The following is a 12,735-nucleotide window of genomic DNA, read 5'->3' as shown; positions in this document are numbered from 1 at the left end:
TAATTGAAGGAGGATACGCGCACATTTCTGTGACTCTAAGCAGCCTTTTCTCTACTCACCCTCCTTAAATGAATTAAAGCATGCGTTGCTTAGTGCCTAGTAAGTAAATGTTTTTTAATTGGATTTTTTCCAACCAGGAAAAGCAATCAGGAAAACAGGAAAGTCTTTTAATTACAGCACAAGAACCTCTACTAACAGTATTTAACCCTGATAGTTTTTAAACAAGTTCAGCATTTATCTACATGAAAGTGCTTTTTTTTTCCTTTCAAAAATGTACCTGCTAAAAGCATTTCAGTATACGCCATGACACATACTGTGAGTTACAACATCCCTTTGGCCTTACTGGTATAGAAAACATCCCAATCAGGAAGCTAAATGAAGTTGTTTTAAAAATTCCAAAATAATAAAAATAACAAAATCACAAGATTTCATCCATGAAGCAAAATCCAATGTCATCTACAGTGCCCGTATCTCTCACACTCTATATTTTCTTGGTAGCTCAGGTAGGGAATTATGGTCTTTCACTGGAACTGATCAAAAGGTCTTCATTGTCTAAACTATCTAATATGTTTAATTTACTAGATAATCTATTACCTGTTGGGTCATTGTTTCAGAGATATTTCCTTACAGATTCTTCAGTGCTTGAGTTCCTTCAACAATGGCAGAGCTTTTAATATATTGGAAAAGGGCTTAAAATTCCAGGAGATATCCACAGATGGTATCTGCCTTGAAAGTAGCTCATGTTGAACTGTATAGCACAGTCAAAGATCAGCTGTTGATCTCAGTAAATGTTTTATGATATTTATAATTTTAATGTCATGAAAGGTTTTATAAAATTTGCCAAACTTTTTCACAGGCAGAGATGGTATTCTGCCCCCTACCCACTCCAGCTCTATGCCATCATTTAGGCACTTTTTAAAGCCAAAGTGCATGCGCGGAAGGCAGAGCGTGCATGCTCACATTTGCGAACCGATAGGGAAGGTAAGTGAATAACACCCCTGTCCATAGGTTCCCGAATTTTGGAGGCTAGCATTCTGTAAGCTACCGTAGTCCATTTGAGGTACCTTGGTTGAAAAGATTTTGCCCTATGATGCACTGTCTGTAACCAATTATAGGTTACAGAAACAAGAATTTTAACAATATATATTTACAAATGTTCATTTGTTGATAAGGAATCATGTTCTCATGGTCCTAAATCTTACCATTTCCCTCTTAAAAGTATTATGGGTTTCCAGATTAGGTGTTTGAACTTTTGAGAGGCTATCTAAAAATGGACTACATTATGATGTTACTACGGTAATTCCACTCCACCACCCCATGTCTTTTACAACTTGAGAAACTAGGGAAGGTCTCTTCTAAGCCTCTTGCCCTGCCTACTAGCCAATTGCGAGTGTATCATCTCTCATCTGACCATTCCCTGGCAGTGTCTTTTTGCCCAGTGATATTATCCACATCATTCCTTTCAGTGGTATAGCCTAAGTTACAGTTAAAATAACAAACATAATAAAATTTGTAATGAACTATTATAGAGAACTAATATATATTTTAGCTTGGTCAAATTGCATCAGAGATGGCCAGAAATTAATAAAAGAATAAGTAATTATTTTTATATGGAGTATTTGATACTAGTAAAAACCCTCAAATATTAGTAACAAAGCTTCAATGAAAACCCAAATAAATTTGCTGTTTCTTGTCACCTTTAGAGTCTTGCGTGTTTTCAGTTTGCTTGCCTCAGTGTTTTAAGTATTTTATTAGTTTGTACCATAACCTTGGACAGTACAAAAATACTTTTTAAATTAATAAAATACAACATTCTCCTTTTTTAGATAGGAATCTCTAGAATAAAAATAATAAAATCAGTAGTAGTCTTCCTAGTACATTGTTCCTTTAGCAGATTGTCATCTTAGAAAAGATAATAATAATAATAATAATAATAATAATAATAATAATAATAATAATAATAATAAATTTGAATTTATTAGCCGCTCCCTCTCTAGACAGGACTCGGGGCAGCGTAGAATAAAACATATAAAACATAAAACATATGTGCAAACACATAAACATCCAAATACACACATATACAAACACATACATGCACGGAGGAGGTAACAAATTACATCACATTTAGACAGTTAAAAGTCACCATTAAAATACCCCATTAGTAATACCACAATTTAAAATTTAAAAGGACTGTCAGGAGGAATAAGAAAAAATTTACGGTTGAGCCAGGCCAGATAATTGAAAGAGGTGGGTCTTCAGCTGTACACGGAAGGAGTGGAGATCGGAAGTAATCCTGATGTCACGGGGGAGGTCATTCCACAGTGCTGGGCCCATCACAGAGAAGGCTCTGCTCCTGGGTGTCACCCCCCGACACTGTTTAGCGGACGGCACCCGAAGAAGTCCCTCTCTGTGTGAGCGGATTGGTCGTAGGGATGTATGGGGCAGGATGCGATCCTGCATGTAACTAGGTCCTGTGCCATGAAGCGCTTTAAAGATCATAATCAAAACCTTGAAACGCACTCGGTAGACTACAGGAAGCCAGTGCAGCTCGCGCAGGAGAGGTGTTACAGGGGAGTATCTAGTCCTCCCCATAATCACCCGCGCGGCCGCGTTCTGGACCAACTGCAGTCTCCGAGTGCATCTCAGGGGAAGCCCCATGTAGAGAGCATTGCAGTAGTCCAGGCGAGACGTCACCAGCGCATGGGTGACTGTGCGTAGGGCATCCCGGTCCAATAAGGGGCGCAATTGGCGCATCAGGCAAACCTGATGGAACGCCCCCCTTGCCACGGCTGTTACATGGTCATCCATGGACAGCCGGGCATCCAGGAGGACGCCCAAATTGCGCACCCGTTCCATGGGGGCCAGTTGCTCGCCCCCAATGGCCAGAGATGGAAGCAACTGGTTGAACCGGGAGGCCGGAAGCCACAGCCACTCCGTCTTGGAAGGGTTGAGTTTTAGTCGGTTGCCATCCATCCAGACCCGTACGGCCTCCAAACACCGGGACATCATTTCAACGGCCTCGTTGGGGTGGTTCGGGGTGGAAATGTATAGCTGAGTATCATCAGCATACAGATGATATCCCACCCCAAAACCACGGATGATCTCGCCCAGCGGTTTCATGTATGTGTTGAACAGGAGAGGCGAGAGCACCGACCCCTGTGGCACCCCACATGTGAGGGGGCTCCGGGTCGATCTCTGCTCCCCTGCCAACACACGTTGCGTCCGGCCAGAGAGGTAGGAGCCAAACCACCGTAAAACGGTGCCCCTGACTCCCAGCCCCTCTAGCCGGTGCAACAGGATACCATGGTCGATGGTATCGAATGCCGCCAAGAGATCTAATAGGACCAGGATAGAGGAACAACCCCTATCTCTGGCCCTCCAGAGATCATCAACCAACGCGACCAAGGCCGTCTCCGTGCTGTGCCCGGGTCGGAAGCCGGACTGGCGCGGGTCTAGATAATCATTCTCTTCCAGGTGATGTGGAAACTGTTGTGCCACCACACTCTCTACAACCTTCGCTAAAAAGGGAAGGTTGGAGACTGGACGATAATTGACTAGATCCGTTGGGTCCAGGGAAGGCTTCTTGAGCAGGGGCCTCACAACCGCCTCTTTCAAGGCGGCCGGAAGAAACCCCTCACCCAACGAAGCGTTCACTAGGCCCAGGAGCCAGTCGCGCGTAACCTCCCAGGATGCCAGTACAAGCCAGGAGGGACACGGGTCCAATAAACATGTGGTAGGACGCAGACGTCCACGCAACCTGTCCAAATCCTCGATGGCAACCGAGTCAAACTCCTCCCAGAACGGTCCCTCAAGACTCGCCTCGGGCGTCTCCACTGGACCACTGAAAGGGGCCCATCCCATCCGGATTTGAGCGACTTTGTCCTGTAGATAATTCCCAAACTCCTCTGCTCTGCCCTGTAAAGGGGCTTCCCGCGGTCTCTCAAACAAGAGGGAGCGAGTCACCCGAAACAGGGCGGCAGGGCGGTTATCTGCGGACGCAATAAGAGCGGCACAATGTTGACGTTTGGCCCCTCTTAACGCCACAAGGTACGTCCTCAAAAGATGAAAAAAAATTAGAATATGTTTAAAAGAATGTAAGGGGCAGAGGTGGGTTGCTACCGGTTCTCACCAGTTCAGGCGAACCAGTAGTGGAAATTGCGACTGGGTTGCCAAACCGGTAGGGACGGCTGGCTTGCCATGCTCCCGAACTGGATCCCTGTTGTTGTTGTTTTGACATTTATAATGTTCTGCGCATGCGCAGACAAGTAACTGCAAATCGCGCACACACCAAACTGGCAGTAACACCAGCAGAAATCCACCCCTGGTATGGGGAGAGGAGGAATAGGTGAAGAAGCAAGTATTGCTCCTTTACGCAATATTAGGACTAGGAGGAGGAGGAGCTTCCTGGAGGATGGCGGTCAGCCTCTGAGCTCCGTGTTTTCACGGGGCTCTTTTTGACCGGGCTGGGTTGCTGCTGGTCCTCTAAATGAACTGGAGGACCACGAACCTACCCAATGACCACCCTGGCTTATTTCAGGACCCTAGTGGTCCCCCAGGGTGGCCAGACGGCACAGGAGAGGGGAAGAAAGAAAAGCGGCGTTTTTGAAAACTTGTAGTGAGCCGGGAAATGGCGGTCGGCGTGCAGGCGCGCCGGCTTACTCCGGGAGACTGCAGGCGTCGACGGCTGTTGGAGCTGGCATTTTGGCGGTTATGAACTATTCAAGATCTGTATGGCCGGCGTTTGCGGGCATATTTGTAAGCCACGACAGCTACGACAGCCCGAGGTGAGAGCAGCGACGCCCTGAGCGGCTAGCGATGGGGATGCGATGGCGCCCCACACGAGGGAAAGCGGAGGGAGACAATGGCGGCGGTGGCGGCCCGGAAGATTATCGGGGGCTCAAAACATCAGTTCCCCGACCCGTTGGACCCGCTGGGAGCCCCGAGCCTACCAGAAGCCCAGTGGAGGTCGTGTGAGGTTTAAGCTGGGCTTGAAACATCGGAGATCACCGGAGTCGTTGGAGGGCGCCAGAGGCCGGCGGAAGGTGTGGAGGGAAGAACAGAGGCCGGCTGAAACGGCGCGGAGGCGACGGAAGCGACGCTGGGGCTTGGGAAGGTTTGCGGGGAGCCGTCGCCCCCCCCTGCCCATTTTGCATAGATTTTGAGATCGGTTTAACCCCTTACCACGTGGGGCTTGGAAGGACTGCAGGGAGCTATTGCCGTCGCCCCCCCCCCTGCCCATTTTGCATAGATTTTGAGATTGGTTTAACCCCTTACCACCTGGGGCTTGGAAGGACTGCAGGGAGCTGTTGAACCCCCCCCCTGCCCGCTATGGATCATCCGCTCACCCTCTCTCGGATTTTTAAGAACTGCCTAACCCCCTACTATTGAGAACTGTAGATTATAGGCTCTACCTATTTTTAGCCACCCCCACCTATTTCTTTAGTCAACTCTCTCATCTTGTAATCTTGGTTGCCATTCTGTCATGATTTTCAATGGGTAGACTCATTCAACACTTCTAGCACTCAGAATCGATCTTTAGCCCGGTGTATTTATTTTCATGTATTCGAGGTCCAACCTTATTTTACTGCGGGAGTCCCCCCTCTCGCAGGCATGGCCCTCCGCCCTTACAAGGGCCCACCTCGAGGACGGATGCATTAATCCAGAGAGGTGGAGGAAGAGGAGGTTCAGGGGTTTTTTGTTTAAATGTTTGTTAAGTGTTTTAGGGGGATACAGGGTGGGGGGAGGGGGCAGCCAGACCAGGAATGGGGGCAGGGCCAGGCGAACAGGTGGGACTGGGGGGGAAGAGAGCGGAGTGGGGGAGGGGAATGAGAACGTCGTTCCGTTAGAGGGTTCCTACATTCCAACGGTCGTAGGAAGGGGTGGATGCGAGGACAGAAGAAGATCTTGTGGTCGGTTGGGAGACCGTGGGCGCTAGATACGCCCGGTCGTTTGTACCAACCCTCGCATTCTAGGTGGTCAGGGTTTACAGAACCAGGGCATGAGGCTGATGTTGTGTAACGCAAGGTCCGTGGTTAATAAGGCCCCCCTCATTTACGATCTGGTTTCTGAGGGGGAGCCGGACCTTGCAGGGATCACGGAAACCTGGTTGGGCCACGAGGGGGGCTTACCCCTCATGGAAATGTGCCCACCAGGATACCGTGTATTCCATCAGCCTCGTGCCCGGGGTAAGGGTGGCTGGGTAGCGGTAATTATACGGGAATGCCTGGCACCGAGAGAATTCACCGTACCTCAGATATCCAGGTGTGAGACTCTAGGTGTGAGATGGGGCCCAGGGAGTCAGTTGGGCCTGCTGATTGCATACTTGGCTCCTCGCTATGCATCAGCGGCCCTGCCAGAGCTCCTCGAGGTGATTGCGGAGGTGGCGGTTGAGACCCCCAGACTATTAGTTATGGGGGACTTCAACCTGCCATCGACGGGTGAATCATCCGAGGTAGCTCGGGAGTTCATGGCTTCCATGACAGCCTTGGACCTGACCCAAATAATTCAGGGCCCCACACACGAGGGAGGCCACACGCTGGACCTTGTTTTTATCTCTGGTCGGTGGAAGAGTGATCTGGGAATAGGGGAATTGGTTATTACTCCCCTGTCATGGTCAGATCATTCGCTTCTCCGTCTTGACTTCCCTTCCGCTACCCCCCATTGCGGGGAGGCGGAACCAGAAGATCTTAGATGGTTCCGCCCCAGGCGACTGATGGAACCTGATAGGTTCCAGATGGAGCTTGGGCCACTGACTGTAACCCTCACCCGCGCCCGGATGGAGGACCTGGTGGTCGCATGGAATAGTGCGGCGGCCGGGGCCTTGGACCGGGTTGTGCCCTTGCGGCCTCTCCGGTGGCAGCGAACCACCCTGGCCCCTTGGTTTACTGAGGAGCTGAGGGTGATGAAGCGCCACAAGAGACGCCTAGAGAGCAGATGGAGATCCTCTCGCGCCGAATCTGACCGAACACAGGTAAGAGCCCATTTACGGACCTACCTTGTGGCACTAAGGGTGGCTAAACGTCGATACTATGCCACTCTTATTGCGTCCGCAGAAAACCGCCCTGCCGCCCTGTTTCGGGTGACCTGCTCCCTCCTTTCACAGAGGCCACGGGAAGCCCCTTTGCAGGGTAGGGCAGAGGAATTTGGGGAATATCTGCAGGATAAAATCGATCGGATCCGGAGCGAATGGGTTTCCTTGAGTGATCTCGGGGAGACACCGGTGGAGAGTCTTGAGGTACCATGCTGGGAGGAGTTTGACTCTGTTGCCGCCGAGGATATGGACAGGTTACGCGGGCGACTGCGGGCCACCACATGTTTATTGGACCCGTGTCCCTCCTGGCTTGTACTGGCAGCCTGGGAGGTTACACGAGACTGGCTCCTGGGACTAGTGAACGCCTCGCTGAGGGAGGGGTTCCTACCAGCCGTCTTGAAAGAGGCGGTGGTGAGGCCCCTACTTAAGAGGCCTTCTCTGGACCCAGTAGAGTTAGCCAATTATCGTCCTGTCTCCAATCTTCCCTTTTTAGCGAAGGTTGTTGAGAGTGTGGTGGCGCAACAGTTCCCTCAGCACCTGGAGGAAACTGTCTATCTAGACCTGCACCAGTCCGGTTTCCGACCCGGGCACAGCACTGAGACGGCTTTGGTCGCGTTGGTGGATGATCTCTGGAGGGCGAAAGATGGGGGTTGCTCCTCCATCCTAGTCCTATTAGATCTCTCAGCGGCTTTCGATACCATCGACCATGGTATCTTATTGCGCCGGCTGAAGGGGATGGGGTGGGGGGCACCGTGTTGCGGTGGTTCTCCTCCTTCCTCTCCGGTCGGACGCAATGTGTGTTGACGGGGGAGCAGAGGTCGACCCTGAGGCCGCTCACGTGTGGGGTGCCACAGGGGTCGGTCCTCTCACCTCTCCTGTTCAACACATACATGAAACTGCTGGGTGAGATCATTCGAGGATTCGGGGTTGAGTGCCATCTGTATGCAGATGACACTCAGTTATACATCTCTACCCCGAACCACCCCAACGAAGCCGTCGAGGTGATGTCCCGGTGTCTGGATGCCATGCAGGTCTGGATGGGGGACAACAGACTCAAGCTCAACCCTTCCAAGGCGGAGTGGCCGTGGCTACCTGCGCCCCGCTTTAGCCAGTTTGCTCCATCTCTGGCCATCGAGGGGGAACAACTACCCCCGGTGGATAGGGCACGCAATTTGGGCGTCCTCCTAGACTCCCGGCTGTCGCTGGATGATCATGTGACGGCCGTGGCTGGGAGGGCGTTCCACCAGGTGCGCCTGGTGCGCCAATTGCGCCCCCTACTTGAGTGGGACGCCCTTCGCACAGTCACTCAGGCCCTGGTGACTTCCCGTCTTGATTACTGTAATGCTCTCTACATGGGGCTCCCCTTGAGATGCACCCAAAGGCTCCAGTTGGTTCAGAATGCAGCCGCGCAGACAATCTTGGGGAGTACCAGGTACTCCCATGTAACACCACTTCTGCGCGAGCTGCACTGGCTGCCTGTGGCTTTTCGAGTGCGTTTCAAGGTGTTGATTGTCATCTTCAAAGCGCTTCATGGCTCGGGACCTAGTTATTTGCGAGATCGCATTCTACCCCATACATCCCTACGACCAATCCGCTCACACAGGGAGGGTCTCCTCCGGGTACCCTCCGCTAGACAATGCGGGCGGGCGGTGCCCAGGAGTAGGGCCTTCTCTGTGATGGGCCCAACCCTCTGGAACAAACTCCCCCCTGACATGAGAACTACTGTTGATCTCCGCTCCTTCCGTAAGAAACTCAAGACCCACCTGTTCCGGCTAGCCGGCCTAGCCTAATCGTAATCATAAGTACAATCTATTACTGACCTTCCTGGATGGCTTTTTAATATTGTAAATTTTGGGGTTTTAATTTGGTTTTAGACTGTTTTTAACTTGAAATGAGTTCGGGTATTTTACAGACCGTATGTTTATGTTGGTTGTCTAATGTTTTGTTGTTCTTGCTTTGTTGTTTTATATGTATTGTCTGTACACCACCCCGAGTCCCTGCGGGGAGAGTGGGGCGGTATATAAATTTAATAAAACTCAAAAACTCAAACTCAAATATTATGGCTGACACCCCCATTTTAATTAGACTGTCAATTGCCTGATGTAAGCTCTAAGTCCTCAGCCAAAATGAAATCTGCAAAAGGATTATGTGATTGAGTTCATATAAAAATTATTCTGGGATATACACTATACATTAGACCACATATGTACTAAACTCCAGTAATTAAGTAAAATGATTAAGGTTAAAAAAAACCTAATTAATTCTTAAAGTGAAACTATAATAAATTATTTTGTTTAGTGGACTGACAAGTTCTCTAAACTTTAGGTATAAGACCCTTCAAGTTTTCCATTGACTGTACATCTTTTTACTGATTTCCTCACACATGTAATCACTTGAAGATTGCACCAATCATACCAATAATTGGTTTAATTATTATCAAGCCAGAATTTACATGGGCTAATTTCCTTTTAAGGTTTGTTCAGAAAGTCTCTGGATCTAAAATCATGACAGTAATGTTTTTAAAACCCCTAGACTACATCTCTTTTGTTGAAATTGAGGGCTTGTTGAAATTGAGGGCTATAAAAGAAAGATAGAAACATCACTGGAGGAATTGAGATGGAATTTTTTAAAAAAATTCTTGAGTTGAGAAGGAGTTACTACTAATCTACAATTTTGTTACTTTGGCTAGAAAATGTGACAAGTAAACTCTTACGTGTAAAAACTGGCAATTGTGTCGCATAATTCCTCCAGCAGTGCCAATTATCTTATGGAAATGCCTTTTATGTGTTGTTTTGGTACGCAACTGAGCAAAACATAGAATTAAAATATCCCTGTGTAATTTGTGTGGGGTGGAGATGAAAAACCAATTGCCACAAAGTGTTGATTAATAGACAAAGTATTAGCATTTCTCGATTTTCCTTCCTTCATATTATCACCCTATATCTTTCCGAGGAGTGAAATATTTTATAGAAAACAGACCAAAAAAAAAAAAGCTGAATCAGTAGATATTAACGGATAATGGGAAATATCTAGCAAAATAGACAGGGAAAAAAACTCATCAGCTTTCTTTGGATATTTGTGACACGTTATATTTATTGTGACTGCCCTTTTGTGAATAGGCAACTACTGGTAACCTGTGAGTATCAGTACCTACAACATTGTAATGTATCTTGTCCAAAAATATTGCCTCAGTGCAAAGAATTGTCAATAAAAGTTAGCTTTATCTATAACCTTTCACAACGGAGACCTGCTAACCAATCAATTCATTTCTGTGAAGTCTTACTATATTTCACATTGTTTCAAAATTGCATAGATGAATAACTGGAGTCCTTGGTGCTCTCTGAGCTTGATTATTTGCTTGGAGATGTTTCAATACCCAACTAGGTAAAATCATCAGTGCCAGTGCGAGTGAGTGTGGAATTTATTCTGTTTATATACAGTAGTTTTACCCTGCCAGGTTTGATGGGGTGTATGTGGTTGTCTCCTTAGTAGTTTCTTGATTATGGTTTTCTTGGTATTAATCACTGCTTACCTGACTGCTGATGGTCATTTTGTTTCCTTAACCTTTGCATTGTCTCTTTTGAAAAGTGTGCAAATATGGTTTATTTCAATGTGTCTATTGATGGGTGATTTGTCTGAATGCCAAGCTTCCAGATTTTCTTTTTTTGGATTTAACTCGGCCCAAGATGGTTTCCCAGTTAAAACTATGGTTGGGTGTCCATGTGTTGCAAGATTAAGGAGTTTTCATTGTGTCTTCCAACTGCCATTTAAATGTTGATGGATGCATTCTGCTAGTCTTCTGCCTGTCTGTCCTGCTTAGTGGCTGTTAACAGTCCTTACACTGTATGTTACATATGACTCCTGTTTTTAATTCTTGGGCTACTGTGTCTTACCTAAAATTTTTGGAGGGCTTTAGTTGGTTTGTGTGCAGTTGGTTTGTGTGCTACAGTGATGCTGTATGGTTGCAATAGCCTGTTTGTTGTTTGCACGTTTTTTTTAAATGTACATGTTCTCCTTTTCATAACTTATGTTGGTCGTTGGTACATTTAGTATGGGTTTTTTTGGTAGATTTTCATTTCTAATTTGCCATCATTTCCTCTGTTAAAGAGGATTCCAGAAAGGACAGTGTCTTGTTTTCTTCCTCCCTTGTGAATTTTAGTCCTTTGAAGATGCTGATTTGTTTCATGTGTTTTTTCTAATGGTTCCTTTTTTATTATGATAAAGGGGTTGTCTATATATCAGAACCATACTTTGGGTTGCATGTGTCGGAATGCTATAGTTTTCAGCTGCTGTATTATGGTCTACACTATGAATCCTGAGAGTAATAATCTCATAGATGTTCTTCTGATTTATTGGTTCGTTTGTCCATGAAACTGGAAGTAGGTATGGGGCAGCAGTTGATGAGGTTCATGGTTTTGGGAATAGTAATGCGTTTGGCTAGGTAGGGTGTGTTATGTAGTACAGCAGCCATGTTCACTAGTTCTGGATCAATACAATACAATACAATACAATAGTAGAGTTGGAAGGGACCTTGGAGGTCTTCTAGTCCAACCACCTGCCTAGGCAGGAAACCCTATACCGTTTCAGACAAATAGCTATCCAACATCTTCTTAAAGACTTCCAGTGTTGGGGCATTCACAACTTCTGGAGGCAAGCTGTTCCACTGATTAATTGTTCTCACTGTCAGGAAATTTCTCCTCAGTTCTAAGTTGCTTCTCTCCTTGATTAGTTTCCACCCATTGCTTCTTGTTCTACCCTCAGGTGCTTTGGAGAATAGTTTGCCTCCCTCTTCTTTGTGGCAACCTCTGAGATATTGGAACAATGCTATCATGTCTCCCCTAGTCCTTCTTTCTCTTAAGCTAAACATACCCAGTTCCTGCAACCGTTCTTCATATGTTTTAGTCTCCAGTCCCCTAATCATCTTTGTTGCTCTTCTCTGCACTCTTTCTAGAGTCTCCACATCTTTTTTATATCGTGGCGACCAGAACTGAATGCAGTATTCCAAGTGTGGCCTTACCAAGGCATTATAAAGTGGTATCAACACTTCACGTGATCTTGATTCTATCCCTCTGTTGATGCAGCCTAGAACTGTGTTGGCTTTTTTGGCAGCTGCTGCACACTGCTGGCTCATATTTAAATGGTTGTCCACTAGGACTCCAAGATCCCTTTCACAGTTACTACTACTGAGCAAGGTATCGCCTATACTGTACCTGTGCATTCCATTTTTGTTGCCTAAATGTAGAACCTTACTCTTTTCACCATTGAATTTCATTTTATTAGATAGTGCCCAATGTTCAAGTTTGTCAAGATCCTTCTGTATCTTAAGCCTATCTTCTGGAGTGTTGGCTATTCCTGCCAGCTTGGTGTCATTTGCAAATTTGATGAGTTCCCCATTTATTCCCTCATCCAAATCATTGATGAAGATGTTGAAGAGTACTGGGCCTAAAACAGAGCCTTGGGGTACTCCACTGCATACTTCCCTCCATGTAGATGCAGTTCCATTGAGGACTACACGTTGAGTGCGGTTGGTCAGCCAGTTACGAATCCAACTGGTGGTGATGCTGTCTAACCCACATTCTTCTACTTTATCTAGTAGTAGGTTATGGTCTACCTTATCAAAAGCCTTACTGAAGTCCAAGTAAACTATATCGACAGCATTCCTCTGGTATCAAGAGTGCTGTGACATCAATAGGTATATAGAAATA

This window comes from Natrix helvetica (genome assembly GCF_964273705.1).
Source record: "Natrix helvetica genome assembly, chromosome: 5".
Classification (NCBI taxonomy): domain Eukaryota; kingdom Metazoa; phylum Chordata; class Lepidosauria; order Squamata; family Natricidae; genus Natrix; species Natrix helvetica.
The sequence above is the reverse complement of the archived record's forward strand: the minus strand, read 5'-3'. Positions refer to the sequence as shown.